General features: G+C 36.3%; 1 protein-coding gene across 4 annotated transcripts in view; it reads left to right on the forward strand.

Annotated features, from left to right (window-relative positions):
- The window catches only part of KHDRBS2 (KH RNA binding domain containing, signal transduction associated 2), a 739251-nt gene that overhangs the window by 242204 nt on the left and 472083 nt on the right, over positions 1–24964 (forward strand). The window lies entirely within an intron of this gene.

Genomic DNA, 24964 nt, shown 5'->3' on the forward strand with positions numbered 1-24964 from the left:
AAATACTTCGGACTAAATCTGAGTAAAATCTTGAAGGAGCTGTATATTGAAAATTACATTGCTCAGAGAAATTAAGGAAAACATAAATAAATCAAAATATATACAGTGTCTGTGGGCAAAAAAAACTCAATATTGTTAAGATGTCAATGTCCCAAAAGTGATCTGTAAAATATTAGGCTACTGAGTTATAATTTTTGGACCACGTATATATTATTTTTTAAATATCAACTAAATTTAAGTTCCAGCAATCGACAAAAATTTTTATCTCTGACACTACTGAACTTTAAGGATGAAGACACAAAAAGCTAATTTATATTAGACAGTAACAAATAATCCATTTTAATATATATAGCATTATAGTTATTGAAGATGCTGATTTATAGTGGTATTTATTTTCAGTTGTTGTAACCATGATGTTTCTAGTGGAACTGAGCACTAGACTTATATAGATTCACTTTTAGGATTAATAAGTACTAGAATAAAATCATGCCTTTTCATAACTTGCAGTAGAGAAGTTTTAATATCATATTTATAAGAAGTAAATTGATGTATTAAAAATAGCTATGGGGCTTCCCTGGTGGCGCAGTGGTTGAGAGTCTGCCTGCCGATGCAGGGGACACGGGTTCGTGCCCTGGTCCGGGAGGATCCCACGTGCCGTGGGGTGGCTGGGCCCGTGGGCCATGTCCACTGGGCCTGCACGTCTGGAGCCTGTGCTCCGCAATAGGAGAGGCCACAGCAGTGAGAGGCCCACGTACCACAAAAAAAAAAAAAAAAAAGAGCTATGATTTTGCCCTCTATAATTATATAACTCAAATCAAGTTAATGTTCTGAACATTCTAACACTTAGGAAGTGTTTGCTATTTTTCCACTTATTTACTTTGTAGAAGAAAAAAATGTTATAATCTATACAAAGCAGATTTGAATACTGATTTTTACGGATTTTCCTTCTGGTAAAAAAAAAAATCCCATTTGATAGTGATTTTTCAGTTTGTGCCACTCATGTTGCTAAATAGAGATAGCACTTATCAGAATATAACATTTTTCTATGACATTTCCTCTCATTAGTTTCTATTTCAGAGTTTTTTAAGAGGTAGTTCCCAGACAATAAATGGGTAGTTTTTTTTCCCCTCATATAACAGTCTTGTTTGAATTCTGAGGATTGTGGAAGAAGATTTTAAAATTCCATTTCAGATTTACATTTCCACTATGAAATGTTGTGCTCATAGTTAAAACTTTATAATACTTGTTATAGACTGTGTCATGTTTTGGTGACAAGTCTTGGGGGATCATTCTTCTTTGTTATGTAATCAGTTTCTGACTAGAGCAGTTTGTATCCTCCTGTAAGTTTTCAAGGTGCTGCTGACAATCACCACTGTCATGTGACTTTGGGCAGAACTTCTAGGTGTGGTCCATCAACTGCAAGATTAGGGAAAGGCTTTGCTTTTGTGTGCTAGTTTGATTCATTTGCTGTACCTTATAAAAAAGAAATCAGGGCTTCCCTGGTGGCACAGTGGTTGAGAGTCCACCTGCCGATGCAGGGGACACGGGTTCGTGCCCCGGTCCGGGAAGATCCCACATGCCACGGAGTGGCTGGGCCCGTGAGCCATGGCCGCTGAGCCTGCGCGTCTGGAGCCTGTGCTCCGTAACCGGAGAGGCCACAACAGTGAGAGGCCCGCGTACTGCAAAAAAAAAAAAAAAAAAAAAAAAAAATCAGTGTTAGAAAGTGAAATGAGATTAGAGAATGAGAATTATTTTATAGAAAAAAACAGGTAAATTGGTTCCACCAATATACAGTTGTTTTCACGTGATTGTTTTGTTGTGATTTGTTGAATATTTCTTACTGCGACAAATTCTTTCAAGTAGTAAAATGTGAGTAAGAGAAAGGAAGGTTCTACTCTGAATTCATATAGTGTTGGGGTCAGAGACACTGCCTTAGACCAAGGCTGACATTTACTGAGAACACACTTCTGGCCACCGTTTATGGCCAGAGTGTCTGGATTACTCAGTTTCCAGGAGCATTTGGTGAGGACACATCACTGATTGCTCATTACCCATGCTCTACTGGCCCTTAAGTACTTTAAATGTTGCTCTTGATCAGACATTCCCTGTTAGGTATAATATATATGTTTATAGTGTGAACATTCTATATATATAACTATATGTAAATATATATCTTCTTCTCACCCAGGTAGTTTATTGGGCCTTTGCCAAAGCCAAAGTATTTTCTAAACCCTTAGTATGTAGGCAACAATATGTTCAATGCTCTTATATTTCTGCTAGTATGACCAGGAGTAAATTTTCTACAGCAGCACATGGATACAAATAACTGAGCCTCCCAGATTATTTCCAGAAATTATTAATGTGATGAAATGTTTAAAAATGGTTGAATTTGATCACCTCTACTTCATTCTACCATTAAATATACCCTTGGATTGTAAGTTGAAATTCCTCAATATAAGCCAGTAGAACCACTGGAAACTAAAATATCTGGTGGGGAGGGAGGGAAGGGGGAAAGAAAAGATCCTTTTTGAGAAAGACTCTTGAGTTGTCACTAGTTTTGTTCTTCCTCTCTGGGTCTGGCTATTTATATTAATGATTGACTTACAGACATAATTGAAAGTCTAAACCTGGTTGAGGGGTGACCGCCTTGGGGGACCTCGGCTAATGACTAAGCATAAATGGCACTGTCAACCTTTGCTGCCACAGGAATGAAATCATTGAAATCATCAGAGCAAGAGAGAAAGCCTAACACAGTTTAGCCTGTGTGATTCAAGAGGGTAGGCGGAGGGGGGAGGGACAGATTGGGAGTTTGGGATTGACATGTACCCACTGCTATATTTAAAATAGATAACTGACAAGCACCCACTGTATAGCACAGGGAACTCTGCTCAATACTCTGTAATAACCTAACTGGGAAAAGAATTTGAAAAAGAATAGATACATGTATATGTATAACTGAATCCAATATAAAATAAAAATTTAGAAAAAGAAGGAATGCTAATTGTACTTGCCTTAAGAGAAACTCAGAAATGACATGAAATCCATCTAATTTTCTGACCTATGGATAATAGTTCTGGCTGCCATCAGGAGGGTTGAAAAATATAAAGGCTTTCCCTATGTTTTCAAGCATTTTAAAACTAGATGGAACTGATGTTTTTGCCATCTGTGTGGGCTCCTTTGTGTGTGTCTCAGTACCTGACCATGAAGCTGGAGGTGTGGCAGGTGAGTGGGGACACAAAGCTTTCTAGGTTTTGTCTGCAGCTCTGGAAATTGTCACTGCATTAGAAGGGAGATCACAGGACCTTTGGATGAAAGACTGATTATGAACTATCCTGATTTTCATAAGATGTTTTTACCAGAAGAATATGGACTACGTAGAGCTGGTTAAAGTAAAGTGGGGCAGGGTGTGAAAACACTGCAACCAACATAATCCACGTGCCCAAGCCTGCACCACTTTTTCTTTACATCTTGCAAAGCTAAGTGGACCAAGATGTGGGTTCTAGGTGAACTCTAGAGATTTCAAGTTGTGTGACTTTAAAAATATTTTTTAAACCACTAGGCCTCAGTGACTTTGTATTCATCCAATTGCATAAACAGTACAATTTTCTAACTCTGTAATGTTCTCATAGGCATTCCATGTGTGTATTAATCTATAATTTTAGCAGTTTTAAATATCATTGAACTAGTTATATAATAATTATTCAATTATTCAGAAAACGGAAAAGAATCACTTAATTGTGCCCTTGCTGAGTCTGTGTCCAGCATAGTCAACCCTGTGTGCGTCTCATGGCTGTGATGATGTGTCGTCATAAACATTTCTAGCATTCGTGGAGTACATTCTAGGTGTGTTCTGCCAAAACAGAAATTCACAGTAAGAAAACCGAGATTGGGAGACTAAAGGAGAGTAGATTTGCAGATACAGCTTTGTGTATTATTAAGAATCTTCCTAAATGAAACCAGATTCTCATTATTTTCTTGTACCATGTGATTTATATAATTCATTAAACGTATGACAGTTTTATGACCAGCTACCAAAAATAGTTACATTCGAATGAAAATATTTCATGTATTGTATGACTAGACAGAAGTAAAATCTAAGATTTTTCCATTCAGGAAAGAAGTAATTTTAGAATCCAAATTAAGTACTGAATATCAGTTAAGAATAAGGGATTATTCGGCTCACCTTTGTTATGCTAGTAAAATTAGTTAGATTTCATGTTACATAAATTACAATTTTAGATCTTTCAATTACTATATGAATTAAATTATCTTTTTTTCCCTTTTATTCTGTCACTCATACTCTCTCTAGCCAATAATATTATAAATGTTCAAAAGGAAACAGTCTAGACATCCAGGAAACTTAACTGTCATATAGTTATTCACAGAACAATTTGGAGCTTGCATTTTGACAAGTTGTAGGCTTCTCTTGATAAAATTAAAACCCCAATTAAAAGATTGAATAAAAAAGCCTAGCCAGAAAGAAAACCCCCTTCTATCCCTACAAGGACATGAAGCAAGATCTTCTAGTACATTTATACTTTATTTATGAGAAGCTATAAGGAAGAAATTAAGTATAATTGATCCTTATTAAACATACTGGAAATGAATATATTGAAAACTGGGGAAAAAAGCTGTGTAGAACTCATTGAGAGTGGAGATATCACCTAAGAATTATATGGAAATATAAGTAATACTTATTTTATTGAAGTACATTTGGAATTAGTACACACACCATGCATTTAATCCCATGTTTTAACAGTATTTTCTTTAAAGTATTAATCATCAGTTTCATTTATATCTCACTGCAACAATCCACTTATTTTTCCAGATCTCTCAATCAAAACTCTGTAGTGCGGCTCTGGGCCCACATGACAGCTCTGTAACCTGGGCAGTAGGCCAGCCATGGAGTCCTTTATTCCTTCTCATGGGACCTGCTGTCTCCCTGGGCTGCTCCTGGTTTTGAAACCTTACTCTGCCACTTGCTGCATCAGTGAGCTTTGGTGGCATCTTTAGTATTTTGTGCTCATGCAAATAGGGGCAGTTCCAGCTTGGTGATACCGTGGGAAGGTGTCCGGCGATAAGCAGAGCACTGCCAGCAGAGACTGCCAACCACACTGAGTTACTGTAGGGTGTAGACAAGATAACATTTGTAACAGTGCATAGAACAATGTCTATCTGAGAGTCAGTTCATAATAAAATTCGTGTCATCATTGTCGTTGTTAGAATCCTGAGAAGTTTGGACATTTGAAGTAGCTGGGGCAACACACGAGGCCCCTGTCATCAGAGACGGGGTAAAAATGATTCCAAGCAGCTCCTTTGGTGGTGACTTTGAACTTCGAACATTGGTTAGAAATGTAATGCGTCTCTTGAATCTCAGAAATATTTTGGTGAGGAAAGAGAAAGACAGATTTTACTGGAGGAGCCTCAGGTGTTTTGTAGGTGTTAAGTATAGGCTAACAGAAGTTTGGCTTCTTGCTGTTAATGTTAAAAAATTGTTTTAAGACACGGATTATCAAAATATGACAGGTGGCATGTTGACTCACTCTACACCCTTTTCAAGCCCCTTCTGTCTGGAGGCTGAAAAGCCAACCAGTCTCTCACAGACTCCCTTGCAGCAGCGAGCTCAGTTCCTCCAGTCAGATCCACCCTGGAGCTGGGCATGGGGGCAGCTGTGGGCAGGAGGTGGATGTCCTGCAGGGGTGGGGTGAGGGCTCTGACCTGGGGGTTGGCTGTGGAAGGGCTCTGGCGATCCCTTGTGAGTGTGGTCAGGGCTGAGTGGTGGACAGCAGTGGCAGATTCACCAGGAAAGTCCTGCAGTGAGCTGGGCATTGTTCTGGCTGCTTGCTTCTCACTGGGCTAACTGACCCTTCCAGAGAACCAGTGATGTAGCTACCACCTGCTTAAGAACCACTTTGCAGTAAACCATCTGGAATGCTGATAATGAAGCTGCTGAAATTTGCTATCTATGTATGTATGTATCTATCTATCATCTATCTATAAATATAGATATGGTCCTACTGACAATTTAAAATTAAGATATGTATGTGATAAAAGTAATTTTCACTCAAAATAAACACTTGATTCTATTATGGCTTTAATTAATTGAAACTATTATTAACATTCACTACATGAGCTATAGCTTTTTAATTAAATTCAAAATTAGAACTCTTTCCTAAACAAACTAATATGTTTTAAAAATACTTTCAATTGCTGAATGTTTGGATCATGGTTTTTATTTCTCTTTATAACAGTTCTATTATGAAATTGATGTTTTAACCTGAATTATCCAGATTATTTAAGTATCTACTTTGAGTTGAAAACTAACCAATATATCTTTAAATGAAAACAATTCATTTTTAAGATACAATATTTTGGCCCCAAATTTTTCCCTTTTTTGCCTCCTTGGTATGCTTTCAACCTGTCCTCCCATCCTAAACCCTGTTTAAATGAAAACAATTTATTTTTAAGGTACAAGTTTTTGGCCCCAAATTTTTCTCTTTTTTGCCTCCTTGGTATGCTTTCAACCTGTCCTCCCATCCTAAACCCCGTTTCTACACCCCATCATTACAACATTCTTCTTTGGTTATCTCTATATCTATGCAGATCTGTTTTCTATTTTAGTCCACTACTATTAATCAAATGTTTCATTTGTAATGTTTAAATTAATTCCTTCTAAACTATATTAATGTTATATTTTACAAAACAAGTTTATTACATTAATCTTTAAGTCTATTCCTTAAATACTGTAATAATAACAGTAACTAATGTCTATCATTTGTTTTTTCTGTGTCAGGGACTATGCTATGTGTGTATAATCCAGTTTAATCCTCAGAACCCTGTGTGAAATGTTCCCATTACACAACATGTGAAAATTCAGCCTTAGAAAGGTTTAGAAAGTTAGCCATGGCCACCAACTAGTAAGTGGTAGGACTATACTAATTTTTATAATACTACTACTAAATTATTAATAACATAGATAAATAGGCTTTGCTCCGATTTTAAATTGTACTAAATGCATCATTTTAGTACATCATTTTGTACTAAATGCATAGACAAGCAAGCAAATGGACTAGAAAGCACATCAAGTTGTGATAAGTGCTTATGTAGGTAATGGAAGTCAGGTGATGTGATAAGGATGCTCTATTTAGGGGAAAGGTCTTTAGGAAAGACCTCTCTGAGATTTGGCACTGAAGGGTGAGATACCAGGCTGACTCATAAGAAGGAGTCAGCACCTGAGGGTCAGGAACAGACCATTCCAGGTAGAGGAAGAGCTAAAGCAAAGACCAAAAGGAAGGTACATGCTTGGTGTGTCTGAGACACTTATGTTTTCCTTGAATGTAGTGGGTAAAGAGGGAAGTGTTACAAGATGAGGTCAGGACATTAGCAAGGCTGAGGTCAAGTAGGATGTTTAAGCCAGAAAGAAGAGTTTGGAATAGAAATGTTATATGAGCCCAAAGATCTGGGGACAGGTCAGTTCCTTGTTCAAGTCAAGAAACATTTATTAGATGTCATTTTCCATTTTCTTATTTTATGTGAATATCCCCTACCAGTTTCTTCCTTTATGTTTATGTAAATATTGTCCTAAATCTGTTGCTACATCATTTTAAATCTGTGCTACTCTTAGAAACAGTTCTAACAACTTTATATTTGCTAAACTCATTTTCTCATAATACATTTAAGAAAGTTTATGAAGGGAATGCAAATAATAAACTAAAACAAATAGTAATAAATGATATATAACTAACATTTAATGAGCACTTAATATGTGTCAGGTATTGCTACAAGTGCTTGGGAAGTCTGTTACCAAATTTAGTCATCACAACAGTCCTAAAACATAATTTCTAATAAAAATAAGAAACCAAGACCAGGAAGCTAAAGGAGCAAGTGTGTGAGCCAAGATTATTATTGGTGTCACTGTCACTGGACCAAATGTGGAACTGAGTATCCAGTAATATATTTGGCATAATTCTTCTGGTCAAAAAGCAGAAAACAGTTCTTCAAGGGGGACAAATACTTTCCTAGTACTATATAATAAAAGGATTTTCCCACATGAAGTATTATTTAGGGAGTATTGTATCACCATATTTCATTGATTTTTATCATGCATATTCACATTTCCACATTTCTAATTGATGAATATTACAGTCATGAAAAAGCAAGCAGCAGTCATGATATAGTTGTTATTATCCATGAGCTTCAAAACTTGCAGAATGCCTGTTTGGAAGAAAGCCCTGAGGACAGCAACGAAGCAGTCTTTTAGGAAATGCTGAGTCATCAAACATTCCTGATGGCACAATGAGCACACCATGTGGTGGGATAGACACATCGATGGCCCCTGTTCTTCCCCTTCTCTACATGCACTCCCTCTGCGATGTCACTCTGCAGTGCCTTCCCACGGTGGGGGTGTTAGCCTGCCCCCACTTTAGCACTGGGCCCTTGTTTTGACTAGTGGAGAATTAGTGTACATGATGCAAACAGAGGCTTGAAAAGGAGCTGTTCTCTTTTTTTTTTTTTTGTCTAATTTATTTATTTTTTTAACATCTTTATTTTTATTGGAGTACAATTGCTTTACAATGGTGTGTTAGTTTTTGCTGTATAACAAAGTGAATCAGCTATACATATACATATATCCCCATATCTCCTCCCTCTTGCGTCCCCCTCCCACCCTCCATATCCCTCCAGGTGGTCACAAAGCATGGAGCTGATCTCCCTGTGCTATGCGGCTGCTTCCCACTAGTTATCCATTTTACATTTGGCAGTGTATATATGTCCATGCCACTCTCTCACTTCGTCCCAGCTTACCCTTCCCCCTCCCCGTGTCCTCAAGTCCATTCTCTAGTAGGTCTGCATCTTTATTCCCATCCTGCCCCTAGGTTCTTCATGATCTTTTTTTTTTTTTAGATTCCATATATGTGTCAGCATACGGTGTTTGTTTTTCTCTTTCTGACTTACTTCACTCTGTATGACAGACTCTAGGTCCACCCACCTCACTACAAATAAGAGGAGCTGTTCTCTTGCATATACACCATCAATGTGAGAACATTCCTAGTGTAGCCTGAGGGAAGATGAGACATGTGGAGATGACACACACACACCCAAAGCCAATCTCTACCAGCCAGTAGCCAGCTGACCCCAGACATCTAAGTAAACCTAACGAATATCAGCCAAGCCAACTAGCCAGCACCCAGCTGAGTACAGATGTACAGGCAACAAAGGTTTACTGTTGTATGCCTTTGAGTTTTGTGCAGTTTGTTATTCAGCAAAAGCTAACTGATACTTATGGGGAAAAAAACAGATATCAATGATTCCGAGTTGAAAAGTTATTCAGAAAATTCATCTCTGAATGTGAAAAAGTTTTGGGAATACCTTAACCACTTTATTTTGTTAATATTGACAATTTTGCATTTGTTACAAATCTGATTAAAACAAATCTGTCTAAATAAATCTAAAAGGGCTCTGTCAATAATACAAAATAAAAATTCTGAGGAAGAAGTAAGCAATGTTTTGAGGTTCAACTGCAGCATTTTTTTCTTTTTTAGTGGTGCATTAAACATAGGTAGGCCTTACAATTGATAGTACTCTTATATTATTATATGTAAGAGTGTGATTGTGTCACATCCTTATATGTTTCTTACCCTGAAAAGCAGGGGCCATCTCATATGTATTATTGGATAATCAGACCTAGCCTTGTGACTAGCACATAATTAAGTGAATAAATATTTTCCATTTGTTTCTAGAGGACAAGAATCTTACTTATCGATTAATTAGCGAGCTCTCCTCACTGTCACTATCCCTTTCCACACGATTGAATGGACTTCAGTGTTAAAGTAAAAAGTTATCAGTTATCTCATCTCCTATTAATATAGCGGGATGATATGAGTCATAAGAAGATTTTGGAGATTGACAAAAAAATTAATTTTAATTATTTCAAGATAGTTTATTGGATGTTAAGTTTAATATGAATAGAAATAAATTTACTTTGTATCTGGAAAATCACTAAAAAAGCACTCTACATAAAATGCTTGTTACTGGTTGAATGTCACTAAGCTACATAATTGTTTACTTTCAGTGTTTATTTTCATGTGTATTGTGTCATTGCTTTGTAATGTTGATTCTTAGTATAGTATCTGTGTTTGTCAGTAGTGTCACTTGATTTTTTATGACAGGTTTGGTCAGTATTGCAGGAAGATAAATCCATTTCCACCTGACTTGTTCTGCATTCTAGGTGCTCCTTGAGTTCAGCATCCTGTTATGATCAATTCTAATCATTTCCTTCACACCAGCCTAGTTGCACGTTTTTAGGAGGAGCTGTAAATTATCAAAACATTACTTTCCTTATATGCTGGCTTATTATCTAATAATGAGCTCTTGACTGGAAGCCACAAAGTGAAGAACTGCAAGGGTAAATCAAAAATACAGAACCTTAAAGTGAGAATCTATAATAACAGGGACAGGTGTATTTATTTTTGGAACACTGGAGGTGGAGTTAAATACTCCATTTTCTTTGTTTATAGGTTTTTCTTCATTATTTTTAAAAAGGTGAATTTCAAAAATACAGTTATTTGTGATATGTGCTGTGTAATAGTTTAACAGAACTCATGTATTAATACTTAATGAAAACTAGTAAAAATATTTGTTCATCTTTGTCCTTTGTCATGTCTTCCTATGTGTTGATTTACAATTATCAATCAAATTTTATATATACATTTGTTAATAAAATATTTCACTTTTTTGCATAAGCCTAAGAATCAGCTATATTAGATATATATTAATTTTCAAGAAGGACTTTGATTACTTTTTAAAAGAGGTCTGGGGACTGTTAGATTTAATATAAAGTTAATTGCACATAAGATTAAGAAAACTCTACTTTCTCATTCTATGAGGTCATGAGTTCTATTGTAACGCACAATGATTGATACAATTGATCTGGACTGCTTTTAGGGAAAAATTATGTGAAGTCAAAAGTCTCCAAAATGATAGCTTTGCAGGTGATGGTTTAGGAAGTGATATTCCTGATCTTCCCTGTCCCACTGCTCACCATACCAGGCCTTCCAGACCATTGCAATTCCTGATGTCTCCATTAAGCCTTGTACAGCATTTTACCTACTTTGATTTTTACCTCCTATACATTTCTGTTCACATAAAGGTACTGTCACATAGTAGTTTCCTTGTTATAATTTTATTTTGTCACTCATTCATTTTACATAATTTTTAAAGTAAAGCTGTAAGCTTCTAGATGACGAAGGTTATGTTTTAGATGTACGTATTATATAGCAACTCGTCAGAAAGAAGCAGCTGTATTTAATGTGTGCAAGAAGAGAGATATATTCCCTTTTTTAGGTTCAGCCTTATGGGATAGGTGGCTGCTAGTCAGAGAATGTTAACTCTGCAGTTTTATTACAGAGGTCTTCCATTTTTATCTATTTTCCCAGGTTGTGAAAAATTATGATAACGAATCTTTAATATTGCACTTAGGTAATTGTGTAGGTGTATACTTTAGTCCTTACAAGAATGCGATGAGATGGGAATAATTGCCCTATTTTACAGAGAAGGAATTGGAGGATTTTTGAAACATTAACTTGTCATATGTCAAGTTATAACTACTGGATGGTAGATGTGGGACTTAAAATCAGGTGTGTTTAAGTTCAGAGGTGTGTTCTTAATCCACTATAAGTCTTGTCAGTATAGCCCTCTATGCTGATACAAAAAGTTTGGTAAATCAGAATGGAAATTCATTACTTTAAACTGGGAAATTTAAACTTTCAAGTGAAGATTTTCTGACAAACTATTATCCTTTAGAGACTTTACACTTTTGTTTGTATTAATCATTAATGTGGTTTTCAGTATCATATTTTGTGTAGCATGTACATTTTATGATTGCATGTGAGGGAAAAGGAAAGTTTCAGCAAAACATTCCATAGAAGGTAGGATTGTTTTTATCAGTTTCAATTTTAGGGGCTTAACATTTGATGATTCCTTTCCTAAGTCAGACACCGTGTGCTATTTAGAAATGCAATTCTGCTCTGTATTGATTATAGTTCAAATTCATATACTTGTAATAAAGATAAGGATAACCATAACAGTTAACTATTGAGCACTATTGTAAATTCTGTACACATATTTCTTTTACTCCTCACAAAATTTCTAGTGAGATAGTTACTATAACTATCCTCATTTCAAATAAGCAAGTTAGTCTAAAATATATAAGGTAAGTTACTCAAGCTTAAAAAACATTCCTTTTAAGTGGAAAAACTGAAGCATTTGACACTTTTTATTATACCTTGCTAAGGTAAGTGTAATAAAAATCTAGCTAAAAATCTATATTTTATTTGCTTTAGGTGACCCTAAATGTAAGCAATATTGTCTTAAATGAGAACTTTTGTGATGAAACAAGTAGTAAAATTGTATGATATTTCAATCAGAATGTATAAGTTTTTCAACTATATCATTTGAAGAGTTCCATGGCTATTTATAGTCAATGCTTGGCATTTGTTAATGCAAAATTAGAAATTTATTTCTGCCTGGTATTTACTTTTGAAGGTATTCTCTACTGGATTTTGTCATTGCACAGTAGAGTTAGCATGACATATATATTTTAGTTTCATTGTTTCTCCAGCATCAAATATGCTTTTAAGAATATGATAAATATATGAAGACATAAATTGGCAATTTTTAAAATTTTTAATGTATGATATTAAAGGTATGACTTAAAGAAAAGCTTCACCATTGATTGAGCATTCAGTTTACAGCCACTAAACATACCTGCAGTGAATTTTAGTTGATATTTCCTAAAGAGTTGAAGAGGTAGTGTGTGTTTGTTCCTTATTAACATAGCTGTATGTTTTAATGGTTTTCTACAGAATGTTAATTATATGTTTCACTTTCTATTTTTGAAAGGTAATAAATAATACAACAAATTAAAAATTCATGAGACCATAAGCATACATAAAATGTGGTCTGGGCATCAATTTTCATACAACTGATGAGTTAGGCAGAGAAGAAAATTCATGAATTTTTAAAAAATATGTGAAGTATGTACATGATAAAAAAATTAGAGTTGTAAACAACAAAACAATCTTCCTCTGACTCTTTCAATCTACCTGTCCTGCTGATATAATTATAAAATCTGGACAAAATACTAAAAGAGAAACTATAGTAGTTCCCCCTTATCTGTAGGGGATACACTCCAAGACCCCCAGTGGAGGCCTGAAACTATACCAAATCCTGTATATACTATGTTTTTTCCAACACATACATGTCTATGGTAAAGCAGGAACAGTAAGAGATTAACAACAATAACTAATAATAAAATAGAACAATTACGACAGTATACTGTAAAGAATGTTATGAGAATGTAGTCTCTCGCTCTCTTAAAGTATCTTTTTTTTTTTTACATCTTTATTGGAGTATAATTGCTTTACAATGGTGTGTTACTTTCTGCTTTATAACAAAGTGAATCACTTATACATATACATATGCTCCCATATCTCTTCCCTCTTGCGTCTCCCTCCCTCCCACCCTCCCTATCCCACCCCTCCAGGTGGTCACAAAGCACCGAGCTGATCTCCCTGTGCTATGCGGCTGCTTCCCACTAGCTATCTACCTTATGTTTGGTAGTGTATAGATGTCCATGCCTCTCTCTCGCCTTATCACAGCTTACCCTTCCCCCTCCCCATATCCTCAAGTCCATTCTCTAGTAGGTCTGTGTCTTTATTCCTGTCTTACCCCTAGGTTCTTCATGACATTTTTTTCCCCATAAATTCCATATATATGTGTTAGCATATGATATTTGTCTTTCACTTTCTGACTTACTTCACTCTGTATGACAGACTCGAGGTCTATCCACCTCATTACAAATAGCTCAATTTCGTTTCTTTTTATGGCTGAGTAATATTCCATTGTATATATGTGCCACATCTTCTTTATCCATTCATCCGATGATGGACACTTAGGTTGTTTGCATCTCCAGGCTATTGTAAATAGAGCTGCAATGAACATTTTGGTACATGACTCTTTTTGAATTATGGTTTTCTCAGGGTATATGCCCAGTAGTGGGATTGCTGGGTCATATGGTAGTTCTATTTGTAGTTTTGTAAGGAACATCCATATTGTTCTCCACAGTGGCTGTATCAATTTACATTCCCACCAGCAGTGCAAGAGGGTTCCCTTTTCTCCACACCCACTCCAGCATTTATTATTTCTAGATTTTTTGATGATGGCGATTCTGACCAGTGTGAGATGATATCTCATTATAGTTTTGATTTGCATTTCTCTAATGATTAACGATGTTGAGCATTCTTTCATGTGCTTTTTGGCAGTCTGTATATCTTCTTTGGAGAAATGTCTATTTTGGTCTTCTGCCCATTTTTGGATTGGGTTGTTTGATTTTTTGTTATTGAGCTGCATGAGCTGCTTGTAAATTTTAGGGATTAATCCTTTATCAATTGCTTCATTTGCAAATATTTTCTCCCATTCTGAGGGTTGTCTTTTGGTCTTGTTTATGGTTTCCTTTGCTGTGCAAAAACTTTGAAGTTTCATTAGGTCCCATTTGTTTATTTTTGTTTTTATTTCCATTTCTCTAGGAGGTGGGTCAAAAAGGATATTGCTGTGATTTATGTCATAGAGTGTCCTGCCTATGTTTTCCTCTAAGAGTTTGATAGTTTCTGGCCTTAAATTTAGGGCTTTAGTCCATTTTGAGCTTATTTTTGTGTATGGTGTTAGGGAGTGATCTAATCTCATACTTTTACATGTGCCTGTCCAGTTTTCCCAGTACCACTTACTGAAGAGGCTGTCCTTTCTCCACTGTACATTCCTGCCTCCTTTATCAAAGACAAGGTGACCATATGTGCGTGGGTTTATCTCTGGGCTTTCTATCCTGTTCCATTGATCTATCTTTCTGTTTCTGTGCCAGTACCATACTGTCTTGATTACTGTAGCTTTGTAGTATAGTCTGAAGTCAGGGAGCCTGATTCGTCCAGCTCCGTTTTTCATTCTCAAGACTGCTTTGGCAATTTGGGGTCTTTTGTGTTTCCATACAAATTGTGAAATTTTTTATTATAGTTATGTGAAAAATACCAGTGGTAGTTTGATAGGGATTGCATTGAATCTGTAGATTGCTTTGGGTAGTAGAGTCATTTTCACAATGTTGATTCTTCCAATCCAAGAACATGGTATACCTCTCCATCTATTTTTATCATCTTTAATTTCTTTTATCAGTGTCTTATAATTTTCTGCATACAGGTCTTTTGTCTCCTTAGGTAGGTTTATTCCTAGATATTTTATTCTTTTTGTTGCAGTGGTAAATAGGAGTGTTTTCTTGATTTCACTTTCAGATTGTTCATCATTAGTGTATAGGAATGCCAGAGATTTCTGTGCATTAATTGTGTATCCTGCTACTTTACCAAATTCATTGATTAGCTCTAGTAGTTTTCTGGTAGCATCTTTAGGATTCTCTATGTATAGTATCATGTCATCTGCAAACAGTGACAACTTTACTTCTTCTTTTCTGATTCGGATTCCTTTTATTTCCTTTTCTTCTCTGATTGCTGTGGCTATAACTTCGAAAACTATGTTGTATAAGAGTGGTGAGAGTGGGCAACCTTGTCTTCTTCCTGATCTTAGTGGAAATGCTCTCAATTTTTCACCACTGAGGACGATGTTGGCTGTGGGTTTGTCATATATGGCGTTTATTATGTTGAGGAAAGTTCCCTCTATGCCTACTTTCTGCAGGGTTTTTATCATAAGTTGGTGTTGAATTTTGTCGAAAGCTTTCTCTGCATCTATTGAGATGATCATATGGTTTTTCTCCTTCAATTTGTTAATATGGTTAGTCACATTGATTGATTTGCATATATTAAAGATTCCTTGCATTCCTGGAATAAACCCCACTTGATCATGGTGTATGATCCTTTTAATGTGCTGTTGGATTCTGTTTGCTAGTATTTTGTTGAGGATATTTGCATCTATGTTCATCAGTGATATTGGCCTGTAGTTTCCTTTCTTTGTGACATCCTTGTCTGGTTTTGGTATCAAGGTGATGGTGGCCTCGTAGAATGAGTTTGGGAGTGTTCCTCTCTCTACTATATTTTGGAAGAGTTTGAAAAGGATAGGTGTTAGCTCTTCTCTAAATGTGTGATAGAATTTGCCTGTGAAGCCATCTGGTTCTGGGCTTTTATTTATTGGAAGAATTTTAATCACAGTTTCAATTTCAGTGCCTGTTATTGGTCTGTTCATATTTTCTATTTCTTCCTGATTCAGTCTTGGCAGGTTGTACATTTCTAAGAATTTGTCCATTTCTTCCAGATTGTCCATTTTATTGGCATAGAGTGGCTTGTAGTAGCCTCTCATGATCCTTTGTATTTCTGCACTGTCAGTTGTCAATTCTCCCTTTTCATTTCTAATTCTATTGATTTGAGTCTTCTCCCTTTTTTTCTTGATGAGCCTGGCTAATGGTTTATCAATTTTGTTTATCTTCTCAAAGAACCAGCTTTTAGTTCTATTGATCTTTGCTATCGTTTCCTTCATTTCTTTTTCATTTATTTCTGATCTGATTTTTATGATTTCTTTCCTTCTGCTAACTTTGGGTTTTTTTTGTTCTTCTTTCTCTAATTGCTTTAGGTGCAAGGTTAGTTTGTTTATTCAACATGTTTCCTGTTTCTTAAGATGGGCTTGTATTGCTATAAACTTCCCTCTTAGAACTGCTTTTGCTGCATGTCATAGGTTTTGGGTCATCGTGTCTCCATTGTCATTTGTTTCTAGGTATTATTTTATTTCCTCTTTAATTTCTTCAGTGATCACTTCGTTATTAAGTAGTATATTGCTTAGACTCCATGTGTTTGTATTTTTTACAGATCTTTTCCTGTAATTGATATCTAGTCTCATAGCATCGTGGTCGGAAAAGATACTTGATACAATTTCAATTTTCTTAAATTTACAAAGGTTTGATTTGTAACCCAAGATATGATCTATCCTGGAGAATGTTCCATGAGCACTTGAGAAAAATATGTATTCTGTTGTTTTTGGATGGAATGTCCTATAAATATCAATTAAGTCCATTTTGTTTAATGTATTATTTAAACCTTCTGTTTCCTTATTTATTTTCATTTTGGATGATTTGTCCATTAGTGAAAGTGGGGTGTTAAAGTCCCCTACTATGAATGTGTTACTGTCGATTTCCCATTTTATAGCTGTTAGTATTTGCCTTATGTATTGAGGAGCTCCTATGTTGGGTGCATAAATATTTACAATTGTTATATCTTCTTCTTGGATCGATCCCTTGATCATTATGTAGTGTCCTTCTTTGTCTATTCTAATATTCTTTATTTTAAAGTCTATTTTGTCTGATATGAGAATTGCTACTCCAGCTTTCTTTTGGTTTCCATTTGCATGAAATACATTTTTCCATCCCCTTACTTTCAGTTTGTATGTGTCTCTAGGTGTGAAGTGGGTCTCTTGTAGACAGCAAATGTATGGGTCTTGCGTTTGTATCCATTCAGCTAATCTGTGTCTTTTGGTGGGAGCATTTAGTCCATTTACATTTAAGGTAATTATCGATATGTATATTCCTCTTCCCATTTTCTTAATTGTTTTGGTTCGTTATTGTAGGTCTTTTCCTTCTTTTGTGTTTCTTGCCTAGAGAAGTTCCTTTAGCAGTTGTTGTAAAGATGGTTTGGTGGTGCTGAACTCTCTCAGCTTTTGCTTGTCTGTAAACGTTTTAATTTCTCCATCAAATCTGAATGAGATCCTTGCTGAGTAGAGTAAACTTGGTTGCAGGTTTTTCTCCTTCTTTACTTTAAATATGTCTGCCAGTCCCTTCTGGCTTGCAGAGATTCTGCTAAAAGATCAGCTGTCAACCTTATGGGGATTCCCTTGTGTGTTATTTGTTGTTTTTCCCTTGCTGTTTTTAATAAGTTTTCTTTGTATTTAATTTTGATAGTTTGATTAATATGTGTCTTGGCATGTTTCTCCTTGGATTTATCCTGTATGGGACTCTCTGTGCTCCCTGGACTTGATTAACTATTTCCTTTCCCATACTAGGGAAGTTTTCAACTATAATCTCTTCAAATATTTTCTCAGTCCCTTTCTGTTTCTCTTCTTCTTCTGGAACCCCTATATTTCGAATGTTGGTGCATTTAATTTTGTCCCAGAGGTCTCTGAGAATGTCCTCAGTTCTTTTCATACTTTTTTCTTTTTTCTGCTCTGCAGTAGTTATTTCCACTATTTTATCTTCTAGGTCACTTCTCCATTCTTCTGCCTCAGTTATTCTGCTATTGATCTCATCTAAAGTATTTTTAATTTCATTTATTGTGTTGTTCATTGTTGTTTGTTTCATCTTTAGTTCTTCTAGGTCCTTGTTAAATGTTTCTTGCATTTTGTGTATTCTATTTCCAAGATTTTGGATCATCTTTACTATCATTATTCTGAATTCTCTTTCAGGTAGACTGCCTATTTTCTCTTCATTTGTTAGGTCTGGTGCATTTTTATCTTGCTCCATCATCTGCTGTGTGTTTTTCTATCTTCTCATTTTGCTTATCTTGCTGTTTTTGGGGTCTCCTTTTTGCAGGCTGCAGCTTCATAGTTCCCATTGTTTTTGGTGTCTGTCCCCAGTGGCTAAGGTTGGTTCAGTGGGTTGTGTAGGCTTCCTGGTGGAGGGGACTAGTGCCTGTGTTCTGGTGGATGAGGCTGGATCTTGTCTTTCTGGTGAGTAAGTCCACGTTTGGTGGTGTGTTTTGGGGTGTCTGTGGCCTTATTATGATTTTAGGCAGCCTCTCTGCTAATGGGTGGGGTTGTGTTCCTGTCTTGCTAGTTGTTTGGCATAGGATGTCCAGCACTGTAGCTTGCTGGTCGTTGAGTGAAGCTGGGTGCTGGTGTTGAGATGGAGATCTCTGGGAGATTTTCGCCGTTTGATATTATGTGGAGCTGGGAGGTCTCTTGTGGACCAGTGTCCTGAAGTTGGCTCTCCCACCTCAGAGGCACAGCACTGACTCCTGGCTGCAGCACCAAGAGGCTTTCATTCACATGGCTCAGAATAAAAGGGAGAAAAAGTAGAAAAAAAGAATTAGTAGAAGTAGAAAGAAAGAAAGAAGGGAGGGAGGGAGGAAGGAAGGAAGGAAGGAAGGAGGAAAGGAAGGAAAAAAGAAAGAAAGAAGATAAAGTAAAATAAAATAAAGTAAGATAAAATATAGTAAAGTTTTTAAAATAAAAAACTAATTAAGAAAAAAAAGAAAAAAATTAAAAAAACAAAAAACGGACAGATAGAACCCTAGGACAAATGGTGGAAGCAAAGCTATACAGACAAAATCTCACACAGAAGCATACACATACACACAAAAAGAGGAAAAGGGGAAAAGATCATAAATCTTGCTCTCAAAGTCCACCTCCTCAATTTGGGATGATTCTTTGTCTATTCATGTATTCCACAGATGCAGGGTACATCAAGTTGATTGTGGAGCTTTAATCCGCTGCTTCTGAGGCTGCTGGGAGAGATTTCCCTTTCTCTTCTTTGTTCTCACAGCTCCCAGTGGCTCAGCTTTGGATTTGGCCCCGCCTCTGTGTGTAGGTCGTTGGAGGGTGTCTGTTCTTCGCTCAGACAGGACGGGGTTAAAGGAACCGCTGATTCAGCGGCTCTATCTCACTCAGGCCGGGGAGAGGGAGGGGCATGGAGTGTGGGGCGAGCCTGCAGCGGCAGAGGCCGGCGTGGCATTGCACCAGCCTGAGGCACGCCGTGCGTTCTCCTGGGTAAGTTGTCCCTGGATTCTGGGACCCTGGCAGTGGCTGGCTGCACAGGCTCCCCGGAAGGGGGGGTATGGATAGTGACCTGTGCTCGCACACAGGCTTCTTGGTGGCGGCAGCAGCAGCCTTAGCGTCTCTTGCCCGTCTCTGGTTTCTGCGCTTTTAGCCATGGCTCGCGCCCGTCTCTGGAGCTCCTTTAAGCAGCGCTCTTAATCCCCTCTCCTCGTGCACCAGGAAACAAAGAGGGAAGAAAAAGTCTCTTGCCTCTTCGGCAGGTCCAGACTTTTCCCCGGACTCCCTCCCGTCTAGCCGTGGCGCACTAACCCCTTGCAGGCTGTGTTCATGCCGCCAACTCCAGTCCTCTCCCGGTGCTCTGACCGAAGCCCTAGCCTCAACTCCCAGCCCCGCCCACCCCGGCGGGTGAGCAGACAAGCCTCTCGAGCTGGTGAGTGCCGGTCAGCACTGATCCTCTGTGCGGGAATCTCTCCGCTTTGCCCTCCGCACCCCTGTTGCTGTGCTCTCCTCCTTGGCTCTGAAGCTTTCCCCCTCTGCCACCCACAGTCTCCGCCCGTGAAGGGGCTTCCTAGTGTGTGGAAACCTTTCCTCCTTCACAGCTCCCTCCCACTGGTGCCGGTCCCGTCCCTATCCTTTTATCTCTGTTTATTTTTTTTTGTTTTGCCCTACCCAGGTACGTGGGGGATTGCTTGCCTTTTGGGAGATCTGAGGTCTTCTGCCAGCGTTCAGTAGGTGTTCTGTAGGAGTTGTTCCACGTGTAGATCTAAAGTATCTTATTGTACAAATTTAATGCCTTTTTCATCTTTCTTGGTAAGGAGGTTCCCAATTCCAATGGCCTTAGTGGAGGAAATAGGAGCAGAAAACTAGCCTATCTATCAAAGAAATAACCTCTACTTTGTTTTATATTCCTATAGATATACAAGTTTTATTTTGATTAACATTGCCTTTCATAACCCTTTCCATGTTTTTGTTTCTTTCAATGTTATTGTATTGTAATAATTTGGTTGGGTTTCTTGTAATATCACAAAGCTGGACTTTTTTTTTCTTTAACACAATCTGACAACTCCTGCCTTGTAATTTGGGGTTTTATATTATTTATGTTTTTTGTATGTTTAAACCCTTCTATCATTATTCTTAGTTATCTTGATTTGTTTTCGCTTATTTCACTTCATTCCTTATCTTCTTTTAAGTTTCAACTAGGAATTTTTTATTATTCAATTTTTCCAAAATGTATTTGAAAATTATATACTATATATTAAACTCTATTAGTTACCTTTGAATTGCTTATTATGCCCACTTAACTGATAAAGTTAATATTTTAACTCCATTCATAAACAATAGAAGGAATTAAGGACACTTCAATATTGCCTGCTGAATCTATATTTTACAGGTTCCAGTATTTTAGTTCTGTGGGGGGGGGGGGAGGGTGTTCTAAACCATCTTTTAGGCATTATTATTATTGTTGTCATTGTTGTAATGTTTGATTAGATTTACCAATATGTTTACATATTTCTGCTCATTCCTCCTTGCATCTCTGGCCTTCATTTTAAGATCATTTCCTACTTCTTGAAGTATATTTTTAGCAATTTCCCTGGAAACATTATTGGTGGAGGCTTAGTTTTCATTCATCTGAAAATGTTTATCTTGATTACCTTTATGCAAGGTAATTTTTTGCATTCATAATTTTAGGTTGACCACTTTTTACTCTCAGAATTTCAAAGTTGTTATTACATTTCTCTCTGGCTTCCATCGTTACCTTTAAGAAGTATGTGTTGATCTAGCTGTAGTTTGTGCAGAAGTAATAATCTTTTATCCCACTCTGGCTACTTTCCAGAAGCTTTTTTTCTCTCTTCTTTGGTTTCACTACTGTATATTTAGAGTGAACATCTTTTATTTATCCTGCATATGATCCATTTTGACTCCTGAATTATATCTTAGATATTATCAACACTTTGAATGTTTCTTCTTCCTCATTCTATTTTCTCCTTTGGACACTACAATCAGACATGGGCTAGACTGTCTCACTCTGTACTCCATTTCTCTTAATACTGCTTTCAAATTTTTCTTCTCTGTGTTGTATTTGGGATCATTTCTTCAGTGTCTTGTTATTTCTTAAGATGTGTCTCAACAAACCTTTAGCTAGAAGCAGAAAGAGAAAGGTTTGTTGTTTTTTTAATTGAAGTGTAATTAACATAAATCATTATATTAGCTTCAGGTGTACAACCTAATGATTCAATATTTGCATATATTGTGAATCACCACAATAAGTCTAGTTAACATCCATCACTACACATAGTTGCAGATTATTTTTCTTGTTATAAGAACTTCTAAGCTGTACTCTCTTAGCAACTTTCAAATATTCAATACAGTATTAATAACTATAGTCACCATGCTGCACGTCATATCCCCATGATTTACTTATTTTACAACTGAAAGTTTGTACCTTTTGATTCCCTTCACCCATTTGGCCCATTCCTTCACCTCTGGCAACCTGTTCCTTGTATCTGTGAGTTTTGTTTTGTTTTGTTTTGTTTTTATTTCACATATAAGTGAGAGCATATGTTGTCTTTCATATTTTTTAATCCATTCATTCTTGCTTCCATATATACTGGTTATTGTAAATAATGCTGTAATGAACATAGGTGTGCATATATTGCACCACTATGCAATAACTTTTCACCTTAGTATTTTTAATTTTGTCAGAAAAATAGCCAGCAGTGAAAATGCTGGATCATATTGTAGTTACATTTTTAATTTTTTGAGAAAACTCCATATTGTTTTCCACAGTGGCTGCACCAATTTACATTTCCACCAACAGTGCACAAGGATTCCCTTTTCTCCACATCCCCATCAAGACTTGTTATTTCTTGTCTTTTTGATAAGAGCCATTCTGACAGGTGTGAAATGTTGCTCCTTTGTGGTATTTATTTGCACTTTCTTGATGATTAGTAATGTTGAGCATCTTTTCATATACCCGTAGCCATCTATATGTCCTCTTTGGAAAAATATCTGTTCAGATCTACTGCCCATTTTTAAGTTGTATTGTTCGGTTTTTTTTGTTATTGAGTTCTATGAATAATTTATATAATCTGGATATTAATCCCTTATCACCTATATGATTTGCAAATATTTTCTCCCATTCGGTAGGTTATTTTTTTTTCTTGCTGATGGGTTTCTTTTCTGTGCAGAAGCTTTTTAGTTTGATGTAGTACCACTTAAATTTATTTTTGCTTCTGTTGCCTTTGCGTTTGGAATCAGATCCAAAATATTACTGCAAAGACTGATGTAAAGGAGCATACTCCCTATGTTTTCCTCTAGCAGTTTTATGATTTCAGGTTTCATATTCAAGTCTTTAATCCATTTGTTTTAATTTTTGTGTGTGGTATAAGAGTGGTTTAGTTTCATTCATTTGCATGTGGTTGTCTAGTTTTCCCAACACCATTTATTGAAGAGACTGTCTTCTCCTCATTGTATATACTTGGCTCCTGTGTCATAAGTTAATATGGGGACTTATTTCTGGGCTCTATATTCTGTTCCATTGATCTGTGTGTCTATTTTTATGTCAATACCATACTTTTATGATTAATACAGCTTTGTATTATTGTTTGAAATAAAGGAACATAATACCTCCAGCTTTATTCTTCTTTCTCAAGATTGCTTTGCTTATTTGGAGTATTTGTGTTCCACACAAATTTTAGGATTTTTTGTTCTATTTCTGTGAAAAATGCCATTGGAATTTTCATTAAGGATTGCATTGAATCTGTAGATTGCTTTGGGTAAGAAAGCAGTATTACAATAGTAATATTATAACAATATTAACTCTTCCAATTCATGAGCACAGAATATCTTTCCACTTATTTATGTCTCCTTCAGTTTTTTTCATCAGTGTCTTATAGTTTTCAGGATTTGGGTCTTTCACCTCCTTAGTTTAAAGTTATTCCCAGATATTTTATTCTTTTTGATATAATTATAAATGGGGTTGTTTTCTTGATTTATCTTTCTGATAGTTTGTTATTAGTGTATAGAAATGCAACAGATTTCTGTATACTGATTTTGTATCCTGCAACTTTACTGAATTCATTTATTAATTCTAATAGTTTTCTGGTGGAGTCTTTAGGGTTTTCTCTATATATTATGTCATCTGCAAATAACCATAGTTTTATTTCTTCCTTTCAAATTTGGATGCCTGTCTTGTCTAATTGCTGTGGCTAGGACTTCAATACTATGTTGACTGAAAATGGCAAGCACGGGCATCCTTATCTTATTTCGGATCTTAGAGGAAAAGCTTTTAGATTTTCACCATTGAGGATGTTATCTGTGAGCTTGTCGTATATGGCCTTTTTCATGTTGAGGTACATTTCTTGCATCCCTGGAATAAATCAAACTTGATCATGGTTTATGATCCTGTTAATGGTGAATTCAACTTGCTAATATTTTCTTGAGAATTTTTGCATCTATGTTCTCAGGAATATTAGCCTATAATCGTATTTTCTGTGGTGTCCTTATCTAATTTTGGTATCAGGGTAATGCTGGCCTCCTAAAGTGAGTTTGGAAGTGTCTTCCCTCCTTGTCTGTTTTTTGAAAGTGTTTGAGAAAAATTGATATTAACTCTTCTTTGAACATTTGGTAGAATTCTCTGGTGAAGCTCTCTGGTACCAGACTTCTCTGTTTGTTGGGAGGTTTTTGATTACTGATTTAATCTCCTTACTGGTAATCAGTCTGTTCAGATTTTCTGTTTCTTCATGATTCAGTCTTTGATGGTTATATGTTTCTAGGAATTTATCCATTTCTTTCAGGTTGTCCAATTTGTTGTAAAATTGTTCATAATAGTCTATAATGATCCTTTATATTTATACAATGTCAGTTGTAATGTCTCCTCTTTCATTTCTGATTTTATTTATTTGAGTCCTCTCTCTCTCTCTTTCTGCTTCTAGCTAAAGGTTTGTTGATTCATTGATATTTTCAGGGAACCAGATCTTAGTTTCATTGATCTTTTCTATTGTCTTTTTAATCTGTATTTCATTTATTTCTGCTCTGCTTTTTGTTATTTCCTTCCTTCTACTGAATTTAGGCTTTGTTTATTCATCTTTTTCTAATTCCTTGAGGTATAGAGTTAGGTTGTTATTGGAGATTTTTCTTGTTTCTTGAGGTAGGCATTTATTGCTATGAACTTTCTTCTTAGTTGGTATGTAGTATTTCCATTTTCATTTGTCTCAAG

This window comes from Pseudorca crassidens, chromosome 10 (assembly GCF_039906515.1).
Source record: "Pseudorca crassidens isolate mPseCra1 chromosome 10, mPseCra1.hap1, whole genome shotgun sequence".
Taxonomy (NCBI): domain Eukaryota; kingdom Metazoa; phylum Chordata; class Mammalia; order Artiodactyla; family Delphinidae; genus Pseudorca; species Pseudorca crassidens.